The sequence below is a fragment of the Pimephales promelas genome, chromosome 18 (assembly GCF_988280905.1).
Source record: "Pimephales promelas chromosome 18, fPimPro1.hap1.1, whole genome shotgun sequence".
NCBI lineage: Eukaryota > Metazoa > Chordata > Actinopteri > Cypriniformes > Leuciscidae > Pimephales > Pimephales promelas.
This window is the reverse complement of record NC_142786.1, coordinates 19,581,628-19,605,344: the sequence shown is the minus strand read 5'-3', so window position 1 is coordinate 19,605,344 and position 23,717 is coordinate 19,581,628. Positions and strand designations below refer to the sequence as shown.

General features: G+C 39.7%; 1 protein-coding gene across 5 annotated transcripts in view; it reads right to left on the bottom strand.

The window, feature by feature from the left end:
* The window catches only part of trps1 (trichorhinophalangeal syndrome I), a 155,688-nt gene that overhangs the window by 118,728 nt on the left and 13,243 nt on the right, over positions 1 to 23,717 (bottom strand). Inside the window, exon 3 of one of the 5 annotated variants that reach the window (XM_039680638.2) lies at positions 21,626 to 21,784. The exons of the other annotated variants lie outside the window; for them this stretch is intronic. The gene's annotated coding sequence lies outside the window, so the exon portion shown is untranslated. The remainder of the gene's footprint in view (positions 1 to 21,625; positions 21,785 to 23,717) is intronic. 5 annotated transcript variants of the gene reach the window in all.

Genomic DNA, 23,717 nt, shown 5'->3' with positions numbered 1-23,717 from the left:
GTGACTCTCCTGTTCAAACTCGTCCATCAAAATGAACAAATCTTTTTTGAGTTTTTTGAGTCATGACTCAAAGGGTCCTAGATAAGATTCACCCCTATTCATCGTCTGGGGTTGTTTAAAGCCCTTTGAAGCTGCACTGAAACTCTCATTTGGACCTTGAACTGTTTTGGTTCCCATTGAAGTCCATTATATGGAGAAAAATCCTGGAATGTTTTCATCAAAAACCTTCATTTCTTTTCGACTGAAGAAAGAAAGACGTGGACATCTTGGATGACACGGGGGTGAGGAAATTATCAGCAAACGTTTTTTTTTTTTTTTTAAACTATTCCTTTAAATAAAGCTGAAATAAAAAGTTCATTAAAAACATTGCACTATTTCCTCTAATATATATATGAAAAATCACACTTTTTGCATTATTTGTTTAAGTTTGAAATCTTCATTCCCCATTCAACTGTATGAAAAACAGTGGCCTGTACAATTTTATAAATGTTTGTTTTCCGAGGAGGAAAGAAACTCATACTGTTTTGGAACAATATGGGTAAATAATGACAGCATGTTCATGTCCAAGTGAACCATTTCTGAGTATACTGAACAAACCACCAATTACGTGAGCGAGCCCGTATCTGCTTTATTTCAGTCCCAGACTTGTGTCCTACAGCCTTTCATTGTGAGTTTAGATATAATCCCGGTCCCAGGAGGATCCCGTGGAAGCGGAGATTCACACACACAGCTGGAAGACCCCATGGAGCGCTGGGTCACGCAGAGATCCTCCACCCAGAAAGTACGATTATTAAAAATACATCACCCAAACCGCCCTTCATAACTCAGGCCCGTGCTTTCAATCCGTCTCAGCTGGATCTGAGTGAAGACTTAAATAACAAACCTTACACACACACACATGCATGCTGATGCTCCCTCATATAAATACTAAAGCATTTGCACGGGCACATGCGCGCCGCTGATCAGTCAGCCGAAATATTGAGTTCCCCGAGATCTAAAATGATGAGACTCATTTTGCATCCTTTATTTACCGGCATCATAAATTGAAGCAATAGACAGGGAAAAAAGAGAGAGAAACTATACGCTCTAATTGCTTTTTGTCATGGCTGGAAGAGGAATTCATTTCTAAATGAGCAACTGGTGCAGCAGCGGCAGAGCTAAACTTTAACAAACTCAAATAGAAGAATTGTGTTTTTACTTGCATGTACTGGGATTTACCGATAATCAACTTTATGGGGCTACAAAAGCAGAAAAAAAGCACAAAACGTCACTTTAAAACAAAACAGGCCTTGCTTTCCATCCTAACAATGGTATATTCAACAGCACACATGGCAATTAGCCCCGACTCGGATCCGTCAGGCATACCATGTGTGTGCGGTCACGTCTAAGAGCGAGTCGTCATAAAAGTGTTCCCCCAGCTATCCCACAATCCACCTTGTACAGTCTCCTTTATTATTCCTCCCATCCTTTATGATGTCACCGCCACAGACTTTTGCGGCGAGAAAGGACTCGAAGGACCCCGATCCATCTTCCAGAGGAGTTTAATCTCGTTTGTAACATTAGGAATAAATCACATTACTGTCTGTGAGTGGAGCAGAGTTTCAAGCACGCGGAGGGTCTATGGAAAACACATATGTGAGATGCTAGATAGAAGCAGTGCAATTAATTATCATTAAGGCGAAATGTCAAGAGGAGGAACTGGGCTCTGAGTCACTCCACATCACCCATATCCACCTCCCAAATCAGGGAATACACATACTTTCACATAAACCATGTGGCTGTGTGTCACATTGATTTGACCCTGGGCTAAAACATGGCAAAGAAATAATTGCCTCTAAAGCGAGATAACTTCCAAGCTGTGACATTGAGTCAATTTCATTTATATGCTTTATTTTTCTTCTTCAGATACAGGACTTTTCTCTACACCATACATCTGAAAAAGAGTTTTCTTTCCTTGAAAGTATGAGTGAAGTAATACAAATTTACAGTTGCACTGATTACCGTGAGTGAATTCCCGACAGTAGTAGATAAAAGCATTGCACGCTTTGGAAGAACCTTCCTTTTTAATTAAATTACATTTACTTTATTTTCATTGCAGGCTATTGTTGGTCCGTCTGCAGATCTCCCGTGCGATCTGAAACAGCCAATCCAGTACGCAGACATTTCCATAGAAACTGAATGAAAAAGTAGCAGCGAATAAGTGACTTTAAGGATGCAACAGGCAACATGCATCGAGAGACAGCAGGAGCGTTCAACTCATATTAGTGTGCACTGTGCTTAAAATAATGAAAGAAAGAAGGAAGAGAGGGGGGGAAGGAAGGAAGTGAGGGAGGGGGAGGGAGGAAGAAAGAAGGGAAGGAAGGAAGGAAGGATGGAAGAGAGAGAGGGAGGAAGGAAGGAAGGAAGAGAGGGAGGGAGGAAGAAGGGAAGGAAGGAAGAAAGAGAGGAAGAGAGGGAGGGAGGAAGGGAGGAAGGAAGGAAGGAAGGAAGGAAGAGAGGGAGGGAGGAAGGAAGGAAGAGAGGGAGGAAGGATGGAAGGAAGGAAGTAAGGGGAATGAAGGGAGGGAGGGAGAGAGGGAGGAAGTAAGGAAAGCAGGAATAAAGGAAGAGAGGGAGGGAGGAAAGAAGACAGGAAGGAAGAGAGGGATGGAGGAATGGAGGAAGGAAGGAAGTAAGGAAGTTAGGAAGGAAGGAAGGAAGGAAGAAAGGGAGGGAGGGAGGGAGGAAGGCAAGAAGGCAGGAAGGAAGGAAGGAAGGAAGAGAGGGGGGGAAGGAAGGAAGTGAGGGAGGGGGAGGGAGGAAGAAAGAAGGGAAGGAAGGAAGGAAGAGAGGGAGGGAGGGAGGGAGGAAGGAAGGCAGGAAGGAAGGATGGAAGAGAGAGAGGGAGGAAGGAAGGAAGGAAGGAAGGAAGAGAGGGAGGGAGGAAGGAAGGAAGGAAGAGAGGGAGGGAGGAAGGGAGGGAGGGAGGGAGGGAGGAAGAAGGGAAGGAAGGAAGGAAGAAAGAGAGGAAGAGAGGGAGGGAGGAAGGGAGGATGGAAGGAAGGAAGGAAGAGAGGGAGGGAGGAAGGGAGGATGGAAGGAAGGAAGGAAGAGAGGGAGGGAGGAAGGAAGGAAGGAAGGAAGGAAGGAAGAGAGGGAGGAAGGATGGAAGGAAGGAAGGAAGGAAGGAAGAGAGGGGGGGGAATGAAGGGAGGGAGGGAGAGAGGGAGGAAGTAAGGAAAGCAGGAATAAAGGAAGAGAGGGAGGGAGGAAAGAAGACAGGAAGGAAGAGAGGGATGGAGGAATGGAGAAAGGAAGGAAGTAAGGAAGTTAGGAAGGAAGGAAGGAAGGAAGGAAGGAAGGAAGAAAGGGAGGGAGGGAGGAAGGCAAGAAGGCAGGAAGGGAGGAAGAAAGGAAGGAAGGAAGGAAGGAAGGAAGGAAGAGAGGGAGGGGGAAGTAAGGAAGGCAGGAAGGAAGAGAGGGAGGGAGGGAGAAAGAGAGGAATGGAGGAATGAAAGGAGGGAGGGAGGAATGGAGGAAGGAAGGAAGTTAGGAAGGAAGGAAGGAAGGAAGGAAGGAAGGAAGGAAGAGAGGGAGGGGAAGCGAGGAAGGAAGGAAGAGCGGGAGGGAGGAAGAAAGGAAGGGAGGGAGGGAGGGAGGGAGGGAGGAAGGAATAAAGGAAGGAATTAAGGAATTAAGGAAGGCAGAAAGGAAGGAAATACAAAGCAAACAATAAAGCAAAGCAAATTAATTTAAATAAAACACAAATAAAATAATGACAGGTTAAGAACAACAATTGCTTGCATCTATCAGTGATTTAAAACAGGGTTTGGGTGGGTGATATAAATCAGAACAGTCCCTTTTTAAATAATAAATAAAAAATAATAAAAAAATGAAAAATAATAAAATAAAGTGCAAGAGTGCGCACCCTCTTTTTCAGTGGTTCCGGAAGTTTTTTTTCCCATTCATTTCTCCCATAGGGATTTCAAATAAAGTCTTCATTAAACCGTTATAAGCCATGAAGCAAGCCAAACAGCTATGAGGAGAATCATAACATAACAAACTTTGATTTGATTTGAAGGGTTTTGAAAATCAGCCAAAAATGTAAATGTACAAGACCATGTACCTAATGGCTTCAATGATGGAAAGAACTACAATCCCATGATGAAGCAGCATAATCGAAATTAAAAACTATGAAGAAATATAAAACTACTCATTTACTAATGTCGATTAGGCCTACATACAGTATAGTGATATATATATATATATATATATATATATATATATATATATATATATATATATATATATATATATTCAAATATTTAAGTATTTTGGAAGCATAGGAAGCACTCAATTAAATCATTCACAGTGGGCGGAGCTAATGAGAGCTTTTAGCATATTTCGCTTGTTTTAACTCTGATTGGTGGAAGTTTCTGTAAAGCATCATGGGTAATGTAGTTTTTCACTACACATTCCACTGTTAAACATGATTATTTTAAAACAAAGCTGAAATAATCTGATCTTTAAAAAGTTTATAAACGATTGCTAAAAAATAATTTCCCAATGGAGAAAATGAACAGAGATTTTACTTCCGGAACAGACTGTTAAACTCTATAGGCTTTTTTTTTTATGTTACAGTCATGAACCATGATTTGCAGGTGTATTAGAGCACAGTATTTGATTGGATAAAAGTCTGTGTGGTGCACAATCTCATACTTATTGGTTCGTTTTGGAGGAAACAAGCAAAGGCTATTTTGTCAACTTTTAGGAGTACACTAGCACAAACATGTCATCAATGTTCACACAAGTGGGAATAAAACTATCAATGGGTCTTTCACACAATAAAACACATTTTCTATAATACACATCTGCATAATAACACACATTTCAGTTTTTGGCCCCATACGCTGCATTCACACCGTTAACTTAAAGTCTAATGTTACTAATGCTGCTGTCCAGTGGTGAAACACAAATGATACACAAACACAGAAGGTTATTACCAAGGCAACCACAATCTCTTTTCAATGATCTCATCCATTCAGTTTCTCGTAAGCAGCATCTAGTCGTCAACAGATTGCAAAAATCAGGATACACATGGAAGAGTTGAATATGAAACGATAGAGAGCAGAACGTAGGCAGCGTCTCACAAGAGATTCAACCTTTAATGTAAACAAGAAGTGAGGAGACATCTTTAGAGACTGAAATAAATCAACAGGCCTGCCAGAACACAGGGCTTTCTTCAGAGGGTGTGTATGTGTGTGTGTGTGTGTGTGTGTGTGGAATGGCATACTAATCTGCTCTCGTCCTCAAAGTGCGAGAGGAGGAAGATAAAAAACGAATACTGCCACTGCAACACTAAGGCCTTTGAAGGAGGCGTGTACTGCCAAAATCTGTCTCCATACAGATGTCCGGGAACGCCGATCTACGCTACGCCCAATATTCCACTGACTTTGAAATATCAGCATTCAAAGGGAAAAAAGGGGGAGAAATAACAGCAAAGAGGACTGTGGTGTTCCTCATTAAAACTGTTTTTTTTTTTATTCCTAAGTTACAGGGAAGGAAAAAATAGATACCGTTCAAAAGTTTGGGGTCAGTTACAAGGCTACAATTATTTGATCAAAAATAAAGTAAAAACATCATTATGAAATAATATTAGAATTTTAAATATCGGTTTTCTATGAGAATATGTAGTATGCTGTATATCAAAGCTGAATTTTCAGCATTATTACTCCAGTCTTCAGTGTCACATGATCCTTAATTCAAGAAAGAAAAAAATCTAATATGATGAAACTGGTGATTCATTTTTTTTCTCCTTTTTCCCCCCAAGATTCTTTGATGAATGACGTTCAAAAGAACAGTGTTTATTTGAAATACAAGTATTTTAGGGTATTAAAAAAATGATTTTTTGATACAATTTATGCTTCCTTGCCGAATTTAAAGAAAAAAATATTTTCAAGATTTGTTATCACAACATATTTTCTTTTGTCAAATCAACTTTATAATAATTTATTTAGTTGAGATAACTTATTATTTTGAGTTTCTGATGATTAAATTAATCTCCTTCATTGTATTAACTCACTTTTTCCAGTTCAATCAACTTAAAATTTTAAGGCAACCCAGGTTACTTACTTTAAGTTAAACCAACAATATTTTTTTTTTACAGTGTACAAAATTAGACCTCAAAAAAGTTCACAAATTTTTGGCTGTACATCTTTATCTTCACATTTAATTACTGCTGCGCATTGATTTTTGAAGGATGATTTCATTCATTCCACCGTGTTTACTTTGCATTAAAGTCATCCAGCCTGGAAACACACAACTCAGCGACAGGAAGTCCCCTCACCTTAAGCAACGTGACGTTTCAGTATACCAGAGGGAGAACGTACAAGAGTGACAGAGAAACGTCAGAGACAGAGAGAGAGAGTGTGTTTGTGGAGTAAAGAGAGAGGAGGGGTTGGCATGTCAAACATAAAGAGCTTTTCCCATAATTCTCTTCACTCCCTGTTTTCCTTCCATGGGCAGCTTGTGAAAGGGTGACGTGCTCAATAAGAAGGGCCCGTGACTAACTGCCTCTCTGTGACTTTTTTCCCTTTTTTACGTGGCTTGTCAACGGTACACAATACAACCAACACAACCCCCCTTCATGTTTATTCATGAGAAGTCGTTCACATCAAAGACGCACCACCAAAAACTGTTGCCTTTGGCGAGTTTTAACCCACCTCCCTCAACGTCTTCTCTCAATCAACTCAACTAAAGTCAAACTGCAGAACATGCAAACCTGTTGCAGTCAACCACAACACGCTGACAGACATCCCAATGTGGCATCTGAATATAGAGGAAGCTGCAATATTAATGATTTACCAGTTGCTTTTGTAATCAAATGCTGAATATTCGTTGAATTCTGTATCGTGTCAACGTTCGAAAGTTTGGGATCAGGAAAGAATTGTTTTTTTTTTTCTGAAAGAAACTTCAGCAAGGATACATTAACTTGACTAAAAGTGATGTTACAAATGTAATCTTGTAATGTAATGTAATGTAATGTTACAAAAGATTTCTATTTCAAATAAATCCTGCTCTTTCTGTTAAAGAATCTCTCGCATAAGAGTGTTTCTTTCAAAAACATACAAAAAACATATCAACTTTTGAACATAACAGCAGCACAATAAATTATAGATCTGAAATGTCAGAACAATATAACATTTATGTGCAGGAACAGGAACAAAATGGCATGCAAACATTGCATTGCTCTCTCTCTCTCTCTCTCTCTCTCTCTCTCTCTCTCTCAGTTGAGGAAATAAATAATAACATCTGTCAGTAGTGATTCATCATAACTACTGATGTTAGTCGGGTTAGTCAATTATTGTTAACTTTATAATAAACTTAAGCAGCCCTACTTTTGGAAAATGTTTAATTCAAATGAAAAGAGTGATAAGTTAACAATGACTAACCCTTAAAAACATTTTAAAATCAAGTGAATTACAGTATATTTCTGCAATGACAACTCAAGGGTTTTTGGTACGGTAGCCTAATGGATATGACAATATTTGGTCTTGCCGGAATAGATCTGCAGCTGCTACAGATTAGGCATAAAAAAATAAAAAAATTGTTTGGTTCCGGTTTCCGACCGACCCTGTCCAATTATGTGCGACCCAAATTTATTTTATGAGCTTGGGGAAAAAATAATGAAAATTAAATAAATACACCAATAAAAAAAACTTTTCGAACTATGAGGCGAACTATTTCACACATCGTTCGTCAAACTGAACTATAATACATATACAAGTCTTGGGTTTTTTTTTTTTTTTTTGGTCATTTAGGACACTTTTATTCATATACGCACACATACAAATGCATGCATTAGGCACGTACACGCCACATGATACGTTAAAGTGTAACCTCCATCCGCCTCCCAAATTTCATTAAACATCATCCCAAATCCCAATTCCCTCTTCTGCTGTCTACCACTTTTTTCGCCATGTATTTGTTCGTTTCTTTTATTATTTTATGCAATCCAAAACTTCGTATCTCCAGAGCCCGGTCCGCTTGTCCGGAGCAAATGGAATTTTGAAGGACAAGTAAAAGAGAATTTTACTTGCTCGAAACGGACAAGTAGCCTGATTAGAACATCATTAACAAACAAAAAAATAATAACTAGGGAATCACTAAACCCAGAGAATGATTCTGATTTTATTAAACTTATTGTAAGTTGCGATCAATTGTGGATTATAAATGTTAGCCTACTGACAGTGAGGTTGCGCTGTTGACGCTCGCGCAGCCTCTCGAGGAGAAATCTACACACATGAGCGCACCACACATACACACACACACACACAGTTAACAACATAGTGCCTATAAAACTTCTGAATGTGTACTTTTTTCTATATTTTAACATATGTGTTAAGGCCAATTTATACTTCTGCGTAGGGTGCGCGCAGTAGGTACGGCGTAGCATACGCACAGACGCGTCCCATACCGCGTACCCTTCCGCGTTGCCTGACGCGCACCTCTTCAAAAATGTAACTACACGTCGCGACGACGCGGACCGCAAGATCGGTGATTGGTCGGCTTGGTAGCATCGTATTTCCTCATACGCATTTCCGCACGTACCTTCTCACGCATTTCCACACGTACCATCTCCTCCGACGTCTTCTCTCATTTCTGCCTTTCAGTTTTAGTAATTTCACTAAAATGAACTGTTTTTCCACCCCAATAAGCTCCAACTCCAACATGATCCACTCTCTTTCAGTCGCTATTGCTTGTAGTAACCTAGCCGCGAGGAATCTAAACACAGTGGAACATTAAAATCCTCCGCCGCCTCCTAGCGTTTGAGCAACAAATACCTGAACGCAGAAGTATAAATGCTCACAACGGCGTCGCCTACGTGCGAAGCCAACGCCGTACACTACGGCGTACCCTCGACGCAGAAGTATAAATTGGCCTTTAAGCAGCCTCAATTATTTTTCCTGAATACCATCACGATTGAAAATGTGACATTGATTTCCTACAACAGTTCAATAAACAATAAAATTTTAGTCACTTGCATTTTAGATGCAATATTGGCTGTTTTTGTTGTTTCAGCAGCAAAAATCACAGCAGAACCATTGCAAATCTCACAGGAACACTCATCCTGTTTTCATTACTGAATGATTCGGCATTTTGAACGAATCGGTTGAGTCAAAGATTCAATGACCCATTCATTAACATCTGTCTCATTATTGAATGAATCAACCGTTTAAATGAATCGTTTGAATCAATGAATCAATGACTCACTCATTAATACGGCCGCCTGCCGCCACCTATTGGCGATTTTGTGTTTTATAAGTAGCCAAGTATCTTTCCAATGTTTCTTACTGCCACTGAGAAATAAAAAAAATAATCTCCTACCGACCCATGACCTCAACTGACAAACAACCGGAACCAAACTTTTTTTTTTTATGCCCTTAAGGACAGAACTTGCTAATGCTAATACCTCCATGACACACTGTGAGCAAGTAAGACACAATAGCCGCGTTTCCACTGCCGGGCCAGGGCCGGGCCGTGCTAGTGCGTGCCAGGGCCAGTCGCGTTTCCACTGTCACTTCCGGGGCTTGATCGGGGCTTCCTCAGGGCCAACGGCCAGGATTTCTGGCCCGTCGAATACCTTGGGCCAGAGGGGGCCAGCTCGGGCTAGAGGCGTGCTCAAGGTAAAAGGCGGAGTTTATCGGTGTTATGGAACGTTATGATCTGAAGCAAGATGCACATAGGGGTGTCCATGTTTAACCGATTAACCGTTTAAAATTGCATAACATTTTAATTTGAACTGTAGGCCTATGCCAAATGCTGCGCATTGTTAGGCTATAGCTACATATCGACGAATTTTCAGATATTTGTTTGATTTTTTTGCCCCTTAAACATTTAAAATATTTGACAAATTAATATGAAAAAAATATATATTTTACTGGTTTTCTGAGGCCAAATTAGAACCTGGAAATGATATTTTCCCCGCAGTGCTGAATGAGAAGAGCCGTAACCACAGCCTATAAGGGGATTTATGGGTGATTTATAGGCTATAATAAATGTGTCTGATAATAAAATAATATAAAATAACGAGGCATTAATTGTTTATTAATAAAATATTGTTTTCTAAATGATTTTCGGCTAAAAACATATCTCCATCTCCGGATGCACATTTAGAGAGAAATTAAGCTACATAAACATAGAAGACATGGCTTTCGATTCGAATTTGTTCGTTTTAAATTGGACATTTAAAGCTTTAATCTACAAACCCCTGTAGACTAAAGCTTTAAATGTCCAATTTAAAACGAACAAATTCGAATGCGGTGGCTGTTTCAGGTCTCGCGCTTCAGTTCACGGAGATCATGAAGCGCGTCTTGATTAATTGTTAAAGCACAACGTTTTCTTGTTATAAATAAATTTATTTGCGAATAATGTATTATTATTTTCTGTATGACCAGAAATTAAAGAGTATTTTAAGTTGTTTCCACTAAAAGAAATGCAATTAAACTGTTCACATGGGCGTCTCGCAGCCATCAGTGCGTGCTCCACACACACTGGATATGCGCTGATATTTGTCAAAAATATTGTGTTTATTTGTGCTCTGTTCCTTTTTTGGATAAAGGCGTCTTCTACATATGCAGCCTAATAAAATGTTACAATAATGATGATGATGGTTATTATTATTATTATTATTTGCAGACACGGAGTTTTTGTGAAATGGACGTTTTGCTTATTTTCAATTGGCAATTTCAGTTTGAAGGGTGATGGAAATGGGGCTTTAACTGCTCCGTACTTGCTGCGTTTTATTTCTAGAAATTATTCAAATGGGGTCCAATCAGTTATTAAAGGTGTTAAAAATTTACTCTGTATCTCGAGGTTGCGGCGCGCACACTATGCACCGAGTATTAACCGATGGGCCTCGGTTAACGATTAATGAATAACTTGAAAACGTGCCCGCAGCCCTACTTGTTATATCGCGCAAAAAATCGCTGCTTGAAATGGAGAATCGCCTGTACTGGTCTCGGGACACTATTGCAGCCACTACGGCAGTTGAGTTAATATACATGCTATCTTCCTAATTTAAAAAATAAATTAATTCATAATACCCGCTGAAATGGGTTGGGTTTTATGACGTTTGATCCTGAAAGGCGTGTTAGGGGCGGGGTCTGGGGCAGCGCTGTGGGGCTACTGGCCCGGCAGTGGAAACGCAAGCCCGGTGCTTGAGGCCCGAGGCCACTAGCTCGGCCCGGCTCGCTGTTAGCTCTGGCCCAGCCCTAGCCCGGCAGTGGAAACGCGGCTACTGATGCTGTATAATACAGCATACATTAATAGCATTAATAACCAGTAGCAGATCTATATAGGTGGAAGTTGGAACTGGGGAAGGTGGAGGGTTTCTGCTATGCTGACACTCAACAAGCTCATTTGCTGCTGAAACAACAGGAACCAATCAGCCGTGCCCAATATGCTGATATAACGCAGCCACCATTTTGAAATCGAAAGCGAGGCTCCGGTGCAAAGAACCTCGGAAGTAAAGATAAACAACAATGCCTTGGACTACCAACCTGAAGCTGCTGCCGCGATTTACACCATTGGATGTTAAAGGGGTCATGAACTGGCTTTTTTATTTTTTTATTGTTGTCTGAGATCAAATTATGACATTCGCTTGGTTTTTGCATTCAAAAACATCAAAATGAATAAGTAATAGGTTATGTTCTTCCCAAGTTTTGAGCCTAGCTGAAAAACACTCAGTTTTTATGGGCGTCTTGCTTTGAAGACTTGGAAGTAAACGCCCACTGCTGTGAGTGGATAACAGTTTCGCATATTATAATGAGTTTCAACTCACCCGTCGATGCATGTGGGGGTAATTGTTTTGAAAACGTCCAATGTTGTAAAATGGCAACCCGAATGATTCGCCCATACATGTTCGACCCAGAATCGCAGAGCAATACTTCAGCCCGTGACAGCGAGGCAAGTTATTGTTAATTGTTTATACTACTTCTTATGTATCTTATTGCTCGGTAGCTGGATCCAGTTTGTCATTACGAGGTAGGCATCTATGTTATTTAGCTATGCAAGTAATGTGTGAATCGGTGGGCGGGGCTAAACTGGCCATGTTGAAGTAGTTTTATCCTCTTTGACGTCATAGTTCCCCACTTTGAAAAACGAGTCGTTTGCTGGGGCTAGTGTTAATAAAAGCTTTTATTGGACTAACAAGGACGTTTTCAGTTCTGAAACTTACAGGATATTCTTATAATATGATGACCGCTTAGATGTCAAAAGCTCAACGAAAATTTTATTTCTCAGTTCATCACCCCTTTAATATCCAATATAGAATATGTATATAGTTCGTTCCTGCTTCTTTTTTTAGTTTCTAAATTATATATATTAAAAAAATATATATAAATAAAAAATATATATTTATACATGAATTTCACTGTATATAGTCTAAAGTATGAAAGAAATGCATGTACTTTTTTAGAATAACTAATTTCTACATTAAACACAACAATACACCATTGCATTCTTGACCTGTGACCTTACTTCAAACCAAAGCCTTGCTTTCGATTTCAAAATAACGGCTACGTGAAATCAGTGTATAGAGTACAATGTGATTGCAAGGAGATTGCGTTAAGGACAGCGCCATCTAGAGATTCATGACAAAAAATTGTGTACATTTATGTATATGAAGAGTTCAGATGCAAAAGCCTCTAAATGCCATTTGAAATTTTCTTCTTTAATGATGATTTTTATCAAACTTGTATATTTCAGTTTAGAAATTTCACTTAAATAACAATTAATAGGTAATTATCATTGCCATTTAAGTGAAATCACTGAACTTAAATATACAAGCTTGATAAAAATGATCATTCTAGAAGAAGATTTCAAATGGCATTTAGAGGCTTTTGCATCTGAACTCTTCATATAAATATATACATATCTGATCAGCAATATCGGTTGTCCGATCTCTACACTGTCCTATCCATTCATGCCATAAAATGCAAAAAATATAATTTGATGAAGTGAGACTCTTACAATTTTCAAACTTGCATGTGAGCATGTAACACACAATGGCCTTGTTCACAACTACCTGCTTAATTTGCCAAACCCAGAGTGTCATTATACCAGAGAAAGAAGTTAGACCAAGCCTTTCCCAAACCTCTCCCAAATCAGGCTTCCAGTCAGGCAGTGTGTAGAGGGAGGGGGAGGAACGGGCCCCTGTCTGAATGACCTGGCCCCTGTGCACTCAATCAGCGCACGCTAGAACCGGAGACAACAGAGAACAACTGCTTCCCTTAAGCTTCCTGTGATCACAGGCCCTGAGCTGCCAGAGAGGGCCAGGGATCACGCGCTCTAGAGAGAACTGCAGATAACAGGCTTCCGCCAACGCCACCGTGTGTGAGAGCATGCGTGTGTGTGTGTGTGTGTGTGTGTGTGTGTGAAAAGAGAGAGAGAGAAAGGAAGGAGAGACAGATGGGAAGAAAGACCTCATGGAACTTAAAAGGACCCGAGAAATAGCTGCTTTTTTTTTTTTAAAGTTTACGTGAATTGAGTTGGTTGTGGCAATTTACTTCCTTGATGCGACATGCTAGAGTGAAACAGGACAAGGGGACTTATTTAGACTACTATATAGACTAGAAAGGACCCAGATCAAATGCATGCAACAACACTGCCTAAATAACTATTTGAGACATCAGCGGAAAAGGAAATTCATTTCAGAGGAAGAGCAAGTTATGGAACTTCGATTAAAGATTTCAAGGACGAAATTTTTATTTTATGGAATAACGTGCACCAATGAAAAGGGCGGTTGTTCGTATTTGCACTACAAATAATCTTCACTCGTCAACAGAAAACAGCAGAGAATAAAGATTTTAAGAAAAAAGAATCCATATTAGTATCGATTAAAACAAGAATTATGGATGCGTTTACTTTGGGTCAAATATGGACAAACCCAGCCATTGGGTTACGTTTTTTAATTACATTTTTAACCCAACGTTTGGGTTTGTCCATATTTGACCCAAAGTTGGGTTTAAACAACCCAGCATTGTTAGAGTGAACGGGGTGAAAGGTTCCCTCTAAAAAATGCTTCGTTGTTTTAACCCAACTTTGGGTCAAATATGGACAAACCCAACCATTGGGGTTTTTTTTTTTTTTTACATTTTTAACCCAACGTTTGGGTTTGTCCATATTTGACCCAAAGTTGGGTTAAAACAACCCAGCATTTTTAGAGTGAAGGGGGTGAAAGTTTCACTCTAAAAAATGCTTCGTTGTTTTAACCCAACTTTGGGTCAAATATGGACAAACCCAACCATTGGGGTTTTTTTTATTACATTTTTAACCCAACATTTGGGTTTGTCCATATTTGACCCAAAGTTGGGTTAAAACAACCCAGCATTTTTAGAGTGAAGGGGGTGAAAGGTTCGCTCTAAAAAATGCTTCGTTGTTTTAACCCAACTTTGGGTCAAATATGGACAAACCCAACCATTGGGGTTTTTTTATTACATTTTTAACCCAACGTTTGGGTTTGTCCATATTTGACCCAAAGTTGGGTTAAAACAACCCAGCATTTTTAGAGTGAAGGGGGTGAAAGGTTCGCTCTAAAAAATGCTTCGTTGTTTTAACCCAACTTTGGGTCAAATATGGACAAACCCAACCATCGGGGGTTTTATTATTACATTTTTAACCCAACGTTTGGGTTTGTCCATATTTGACCCAAAGTTGGGTTAAAACAACCCAGCATTTTTAGAGTGAAGGGGGTGAAAGGTTCGCTCTAAAAAATGCTTCGTTGTTTTAACCCAACTTTGGGTCAAATATGGACAAACCCAACCATCGGGGGTTTTATTATTACATTTTTAACCCAACGTTTGGGTTTGTCCATATTTGACCCAAAGTTGGGTTAAAACAACCCAGCATTTTTAGAGTGAAGGGGGTGAAAGGTTCACTCTAAAAAATGCTGCGTTGTTTTAACCCAACTTTAGGTCAAATATGGACAAACCCAGCCATTGGGTTATTTTTTTTTTATTACATTTTTAACCCAACGTTTGGGTTTGTCCATATTTGACCCAAAGTCAGGTTAAAACAAGCCAGCATAGCTCTGCACTGTGTGCACGACAGACAATGCCTTTCTGCACTTTTACTTGGGTGATCATTCACTGTCCATGACTTTCTATCTCTCTCGTTCTGGCACAGCTGCGTTCGACAGAGATGAGGACTGATTTAAGAAAGTTTTTCTGACATGGAAAGCTAAGCCTACTCATAGAGTGAAACGTTTTTGCTGTTGGTTTTTTTATTTTATTTTTTTCCACTGAAATTTTGATGTGCATAGTCTCATTTTAATACGTCAACACAACAAAAGATGTGATGGGCTACTCATCGCAAAACGCGATTTTTTAAATCACAATTCACAGCAAAAATATTACTCACAAAATAATACTTTTGGGACATTTTAGGCGCCGCCTGGAGCCTTGTGGTTGAATTAAAATGTGAGACGTCAAAAATTAGCCAATTGTAAGTCATTACATAAACAGCACTACTAATTAATTGCCATCCAATGCTTTGCATAGTTCTGTAGTTGAGAAGGAAAGTCACACCACATCAAGCAGTGCTGTAGCACCCATCTAAAAATATATTTATTAAGCAACAGGAAAAGTTAGACGTGATTGTTCATTGCACAATGTGCTACTCATAGGCACTGGTGAGAAATAACTTCTGCTTGGGTTCCTCTGCTCTGGGCCGCTCTCCTCTTTTCGCACTCCTCCGTTTATGGAGTTGCAGAACACCTCCTGCTCTGTGATGTTTTTTAACTTTCCCCATGAAGGACTCGGAGACAGTTAAAAACGGCCCTGCAGGCGGAACAATAGCTTTAATTTCCTTCTCTGCACCTTGATGATTGAAATGGTTATGAGGTTTTTACAAGCTGACATCTCCCCGATGTCCTACCCAGGAGGAAACGTCTGATTGCAGCCCACCAAACATGGAGTCATTCTCCAGACAAGACGTCCAGAGATGATTGAACGAGAGTTTAACAAAAAGAAAACCGAACAGGTAGAAAGTTTTAAATAAAGTTGAGACTCCTGTTTTTTTTTACTATTCAAAGCAAGCCGTTGCAGCTACAGTGTGAAACCAACAGTAAACCACAGCTTGAGATGCATTTCCCCTCTGAGTTAAAAGCACAAAATGTTGCGACATACCTCAGGCTTCTCTAAAGCAACACTCACAAACTCATTAAAGGGCTCTAGCCATTTTAAACCGACTACCTGACTTTCCATTGAGACTGGGAACTCTTTTGAGTAAATAAATAAACAAGACTGAGAGCAGAGGTGTAAATCTAAGAGTGATATCTTACGTGCGAGTCTAAATATAAACTTCAAAAGCCCAGGGTCTTCGTTCGAGTCACAGTTAAAGGAATGTTCCGAGTTCAAGTCGAGTTCCATCAACAGCATGTGTTGCATAAAGTCGATTAGCACAGAAAATAATTCCGATTTGTTTAAAAGTACGCAAACAATTTTGTAATAATTCATTATTTGTACTTGCATCATGACCATGTAAAATCACGAAACTTTCTTGAGATGCATGCAAAAGACACCATCAGACACATCACAAATAAACTAGGGATGTACAATACAACAATGCACAACAATATCAGTATCGGACGATATATGTTATCGTTGACGGTCCAATAAGAAGATTTGACCGATATCTTCACGCTGATAAATAATGGATTGTTTCATTCATCTGATACACTTCAGATTTATCCGCCAATATATCAGTAATCGGCTTTCATATATAAAGAATTATAGGCTATCAGTATCAGAAAAAAATTCATATATCGGTAGAGATGCACCGATTGATCGGCTGGTGACCGGAATTGGCCGATTTTCACGTGCCATGATCGGCGACCGGCGACATCGATTTTATAGAGGTCAAATGCACTCAGCATCAGACGTGCACATGGAACGCACCTCGTGAATTAAGGTCGTTTCACACGGCAAACGTGAGCAGCACATATTATTTCCGGCGTTAATCAATGAGTGCATTCACATCGGAGTCTATTTTTGCTGCGCTGCTCACGCTCAATTAAAGTGAAAGCACACTTTTGATGGACAAAATAAATATGATTTCACACAAAAGTGCCCAAAATGCACAGAATTTGCATATCTGGTTTGTTTTAACAAGAACTAGAGTATTTGCCAGAAAAGAAAATGAATTTTCTTTTTGATATGAACACATTGTTTAGGTTGGTTATTGCAACGCATTCTCATCCTTTAGCGTCATATGTGACGCTATATGACAAAACGGCCAAATACTACGCACATGGCACCCGTTATCGTTATTATAACACGCGCTGTGATGGGTAGGTTTAGGTGTGGGGTAGGGTAGGGTAGTCTCATATATTACGCGAAAGGATTTATGACGCCTTGGGTTCGTGTGTTATATTAACGATAAAGGATGCCATGTGCGTAGTATTTCGCCGTTTTGTCATATAGCATCACATTTGACGGTAAAGGACGAGAACGGGCTGGTTATTGGATGTGAAAATGGTTCTTCCATAACTAGGGATGTCCCGATCCGATCCACGGCATCGGTATCGCGCCGATACCGGCCCAGAACGCTAGATCGGAGATCGGAGGGGAGAAAAAAATATGAGCGATATCCAGTTTAGCGGCGCAGCCTGTCACGTGATGATTGTTGTGTTTAAGCACACGCGCGCAGAGAATCACTCTCGCTTTTGCGCACGGATTCTAATGTAATCGGATGATTCCACAAAAGCTGCATTTCAGTCTTTTCAGAAATTCATTGGCTATCAGAAAATAGCGTCATTTCATTCTCTATTGCAACTGGATAGATAAACTGTCACTCAAAGAGAGAGCGAAACTGGCGCGCGTAAAGTTTGAAGCGAAATTTACGCGCGTGACGCGCGTCAGAATCAAAATCCGTTGGCGGTCATTGTTTTTATGTCGACCGAGCATTCATCAAGAGAGTTACCGCTCTGTATTTACTCTGGATAGCAGAACAGCGGCGTGGGGATCATCGTCGCCGTATATTTGTGTCCACCGGACCCTTCGGAGCCGAACCGTTTGGCGAGTTTCACCATTTGCTCGCTCCAGGAGCTGCGCTGGATGACGGCCGCTGTCAGCGGTACTTCCGCCTGTCACGCGCCCAGTTTGATGACCTGTTGTCCCGCATCTGAGCGAGGATCACCCTCGCCCGGCCCCTCATCCATCTAATCTAGCTGTCATTTATTTTTGTTTTGATAATAAATAGAGCCAGCCTTCAAAAGTTATTAACCTGTCCTGTGATTTTTTTCTCTCTCTCACGTCCAGACACGAATGTATGCACATATGTTGATATATATATATATAGCGCGCTATGTATGTTATGCGCGCAGTATGTCTCGCTCTAGATTCCGGGAGATTTGAACTAATTTGCGGGCATCAGGGAGACGCTATCAATATGCGGGAGACTCCCGGAACTTCCGGGAGACTTGGGATGTCTGTCTTTACAACATAATACTATTTCTAGATATGGAATGAATAACATTCAATACAAAATGAACATGTCTCCATATAGAGATAATGTTTTAAGTGATGAAACATTTGCTTTGTTGTGCATAATCCCACCATGCATTTAGTCATATTAACAAAATAATTTATTGAAGCATCCAGACACTTCACCACGTGAGCAAGCAGCTAGGCTCCTGATTGGTTAACGCGGCGCGAATTCACGCCAAAGTTCAGATTTTTCAACTCGGGCGGCAGACGCGAATTCGCGTCAAACGCGTGAATGCACAACGCTCAATTCGCGCCATTCGCGCCAACTTGACGCGCGAATGAGGCGTATTCGCGTCTTCCGTGCCGCGCTCCACGCCTCATTCGCGCCGCAGGAATTTTTCTTGCATTGACTTAACATTGAAATCATTCGCGCCTGACGCCCTATTCGCGTCCGGTGTGAACGTAGCATTAGTGCGTCGAAGTTGTGATAGCGCTGTCGGCTAACGCGAAATGCTACTATTTACATTCCATGGATGTTTATTCATACAATTGTTTTGGACTAAAAACTTCTTCAAATTGGATTGTATGGACGCTTTACAGTGAAACCAAACCATTTTTGTTGGAATGTGGACTAACAGATGGCTAATTGGTGAGTTTCTTCCAGTTTGTGTTGGTTTGTTTTGGCTGTTGGTGGTCTGACAAAGAGACAGATTGTGCCCGCTGTGTTGATTGTATCTTAAAATGGTTTACGTCGTTCGAATCACGAGTTTCTCAGCTTTCCAAAGATATGTATTATGTTTACTTTTGTGTTTGTTTTGTTTTGTCTTTCACAAAGTTAAACCTATAAACCACCCTGTGGGCCGTATACGGCACGTCGGACCACGAAAAAAAAAATATCGGACTAATATCGGTATCGGCAAAACCCAAAGGTGCGGCATCGGTATCGGTATCGGAAGTGAAAAAGTGGTATCGGGACATCCCTATCCATAACACTGCACATTAGGCCACACTATTACGTTTTCGTTTGAAAACGTATATTTTTCTCTCCGTTTTGGCCTTCCGTCCACACTGAGACGCCGTTTTCAGTCAACAAAAACGTATCGTTTGAAAAACGCTCTCCAAAGTGGATAAATTTGAAAACGCCGTTTTCGCGTTGTAGTGTGGACAGTGAAACCGGAGGTATTTCAAAACGATGACATAAGTTTAGTCATGTGATCCATGTAGTACCAATAGATATTCATGTTTATCGGTATTGTGCCTGTTATGTGTTATTCATTTTTACACTATTGCTAAAATATGTTACTTTCTATGTTACTTAATATGTGCCATTCTTCATAGCACAGCACTGCAAAGATGACAGATAATGTAGCTTACTCACATTTGCTGTCCTGCAGCAAAACAGGAGAGCAGTTGCGTTTTAGACCAAACATACGGTGACTGAATGCGACCTGGACGCATCCGTGATGGTGAGATATTTTGCCAAATAAAATTATCCTGTTATTGTGCGATAACGGTATTATTTATTTTCCCATCTGTATCATCTCAGTGAGCTTTTGTGAAGTTTCACGCATGCGCAGTAAAGTAAATTTAGAAGTTTCTCATCCACACTGAAACGTTGGAAAACGCCTGAAAACGCTAGTGTGGACGGAGAGCGTTTTCAAATCTATCCGGATTAATGTGGACGTAGCCTTAGATGTGTGTGAATTTCCCACACCAGGAGTAATTTATACAGTCATATTTTAGTGATCAAAAATGTTCTATGCAAAATATTCTACTAAAGAAAAGAGAGAAAATAAATATTTGTGTGCGCTGCAAAGTGGTTCGAAAAACTAAAATCGGAATCGGTTGATATTGGCATCGGCAGGTCAAACTCTAAAAAAAATCGGAATCGGCTAATATTGGTATCGGCAGGTCAAACTCTAAAAAACGGAATTGGCCTAGAAAATTGTAATCGGTGCATCTCTACATTTCGGTACATTTTTAACTACATTTGTGTACATTTTTATTTCTTTTTTAAAATAACAAAAACATGTATACTTCCATTACCGTAATAAAAAAAAACTGTGATAATCAACATTTTCCCACAAACACCTGGAACATCACTTGGTTTGGCTGAATGTGAAAGGCCAAAGGTTATTTCTGCAGCATCGTTTACAAAATGTCATTTGCTGAGGAAATCTTTTCAAGCTACTGTAGGAAAAAAAAAAAAAAACATTATTTTCATCACATTGCCCAGAGAACCACAACCAAAGGCAGATCCTGGTGTTGTAATAGAGTCTCTCTCTGACACCTCTCTGGAGAGACTCCAAATGTGATCAGAAGTGATTAGCCACAGTTAAGTGCTTTTCAAGAAAGTCAGGTATGTCACCTGGCATCTCCAACTAAATATTTGCACACAATCATGTGTGGAAAGACTCGCTTAACATACCAATAAGGGCTTTAACCTTGAGATTCATCAGTAGGAAAGCTGCTGACGCCAAGTACAGGCAGGTCTTTGAACATGTGTAGTTCACAAACAGTTCAGATAAACCTACTCGCACACACACACACAATACTCTTTGTAAGTTGCTACTTGTTCGCATCTCCACCCTTGTACACACACTAGGTTACCTGGGACACTTGGCACTGCCTAAGTAAACATGTTTTTTTTTTACCACGGCCAACAATCAAGCATCAAGTCATTTGTGCTGTGCGAAGGGTATTTTCTATGTCAAGAGATGCAGTTCAACCCCACTGGTTGTACAAGATTCCTCTATTTACTTAGTGCTGTACAATAATTCTCCTTTCAAATGCCATATAGCCTTGGGACCGATTAGTCATCAGAGCTGTTTGATAGAAACAACCACACCCTCTGATACCATCTGTGATCCTTATGCAAAGACGTATCTGCCTGTCGCTCTCACATCATGGGAACTTTGCCTCATTCGACACTTACTGAAGCACAACTCATTTCTGTGCTGCAATGCACCAAGAGTTACTTGTTACTGAAAAAGTACCGGATCTTCTAATAAAAAGAAATCGAAAGCAGGAGCATGACCTGAAGGCGGAAAAATATGCCCCCTCGTTTGCTCTCGACTAGGTCTCAAGCTATTCATACTATTAGCAGAAAGGGCATCCCAAACAAGACGGCTGAAGTAAACTGAGGACGGAGATGATACCTTAGACATGCAGAGGTCTGAAGTCACCGCTATCTATAACACAAACTGTCCGTCACACTGCCGTTTTACCATGAGAAGTAGGTTGCATATCATTAGGCTTGGGGAACATGTCCTGCTCAAGACGGGGAAAACTCCTGCAGGATTTGAGCGCTTGATCACCTGTGATGTGAAAGATAGTTGTGAGTTAGGGATGTCAAAAGTAGTGACTATAAAAGTCAGTACTGAATAAAACCATACAGAAATAGTCCATACTAAAATTAAAAACAGTATAACAGTATTTCAGTATTGTAAAAAAAAATTGTGATTTTAACGGTAAAATGCTAAAGTGCAAAACTGTCAATTGGTTAACATAAAGTTTCCGTACTACGGTAAATAACTGGGATATAATTTTACTGTAAAATACCATTAAATTTACAGTTTTTGAAAGTGAAAAAGAACAACTCATTGTATAATTTACAGTGAAAGAAACGTAAATTGGCATTCCCACAATTCCCTGTTCACACTTCACACTTTATGTATTTTTGTTGAAATAACTATGGTTCCTCATAGTTTTCTTTTTTTTTTTTTCTAATCAGTTATGTACATTAGGGTTTTATGTTACATTTAATGTTGTTAAATTAATGTAAATTGCATTTTTTTTTTATTTCATGTGTGTTACCATGATAGTGTTTAAAGTCCCCGTGAAATCAAAATTGAACCTATTTACTTTGTTAGCGCATATTCCTAGTCTTGTGGTGAACAATTAATCCGTGCAAGTAAATATATATTAAAAAAAATGTTTTACCTTGGTAATCTTTAATCAAAATCTGAAAAGTTACTTCCGGTCTGGAATGGTTTCTTTTTCTGATGACGTAGGTTTCACAGTTTGGGTGGGGAAACGCTTAACCACTCCCCTCAAACCGTTAGTTTGCTATGAGCGAGAGATGGAGAGGAGGAGCGCTAGAGTAAAACCCTGCCCTCTGTTCAATATTCCGTTTCACTTGGAAATACGTCACAGTACTGGAGAAAAATCGTTTGCAACTTCCGGTTCACGGGGACTTTAATGTTTGTGTGAATGAAACTGGGCAGCTTCTGTATAAAAGTATTAACCTTCCTATGGAAGACTCCTTGTGATGACCTTTGATTGATCATGTGATTCACATCTCTGCTGCAATGATTATTGGTTGTCAGTATGTTACAAAGGTACAAAACAAATAAATATTTTACAAAAAGGTTGGTAAAGCATCATTTTATCAGATAATAAAATATGGTTTATTACTGTAAATTTTAAGTAAAAGTCTGTAAAACCATTAACGTTCCTACCGTATTTTTAACAATAAAGTTCTGGCAACCACAGCTGCCGTTTTTTTACCGTAAAAATTACGGTTTACTAGATGTGTCATGTGACTAAAATTTTGCACAGGGAAAAAAATATCATTGTAAATTTCAATGTATAGCCTTAGCCTGTTAAATATTGCTCTGGTCATTCTGAATGACAAAATTGTGAAGTGTTAGTGCACACAAAATGAATACAATTCGAGTAAATGACAATACTCGAAGGCTACATGTTACTGTATTAATGTAATTTGTTAATATTTCCATTGATATTTCACTTTTAAATTAGTTTGTTCCATTGCATATTTTACTGTGGTCAATTTAATTTCTGCTGAAATCATGCAAACCTTTTTGGACTCGTATAACCACTGCCTCACACATGAGCTGTGGACATTGTTTGAGGTGGTAAAAAATGCTGCTTTCTTTCTCTTTAGCAATGTTTTTTGTCAGAGAAAAGGTCAGGTAATAATGTCTGTGTGCGCATATGTGTGGTTTTCACTGTGCTAGAATGCCATAATTGGTCTCGTTGCAATTGTGTATTTGTGTAAGAGCAAATATTGCACTTTTCATCTGAAATATAATTACTGTAAAGCCTGTGCATGTGAATGCATGCAAGAGTATGACTGTGTGTTAGAGAGCTTTTACATGTTAGCCTCTTTACAATAACTCTCTACCTTGACTGAAGTGCTTGGGGCTCGGATCGCCCTCAACATATCAGCACAATTGACAAATCCAATCCCTGACGCCTACACAAGCGCCTGGCTCTCCACTCAACAGC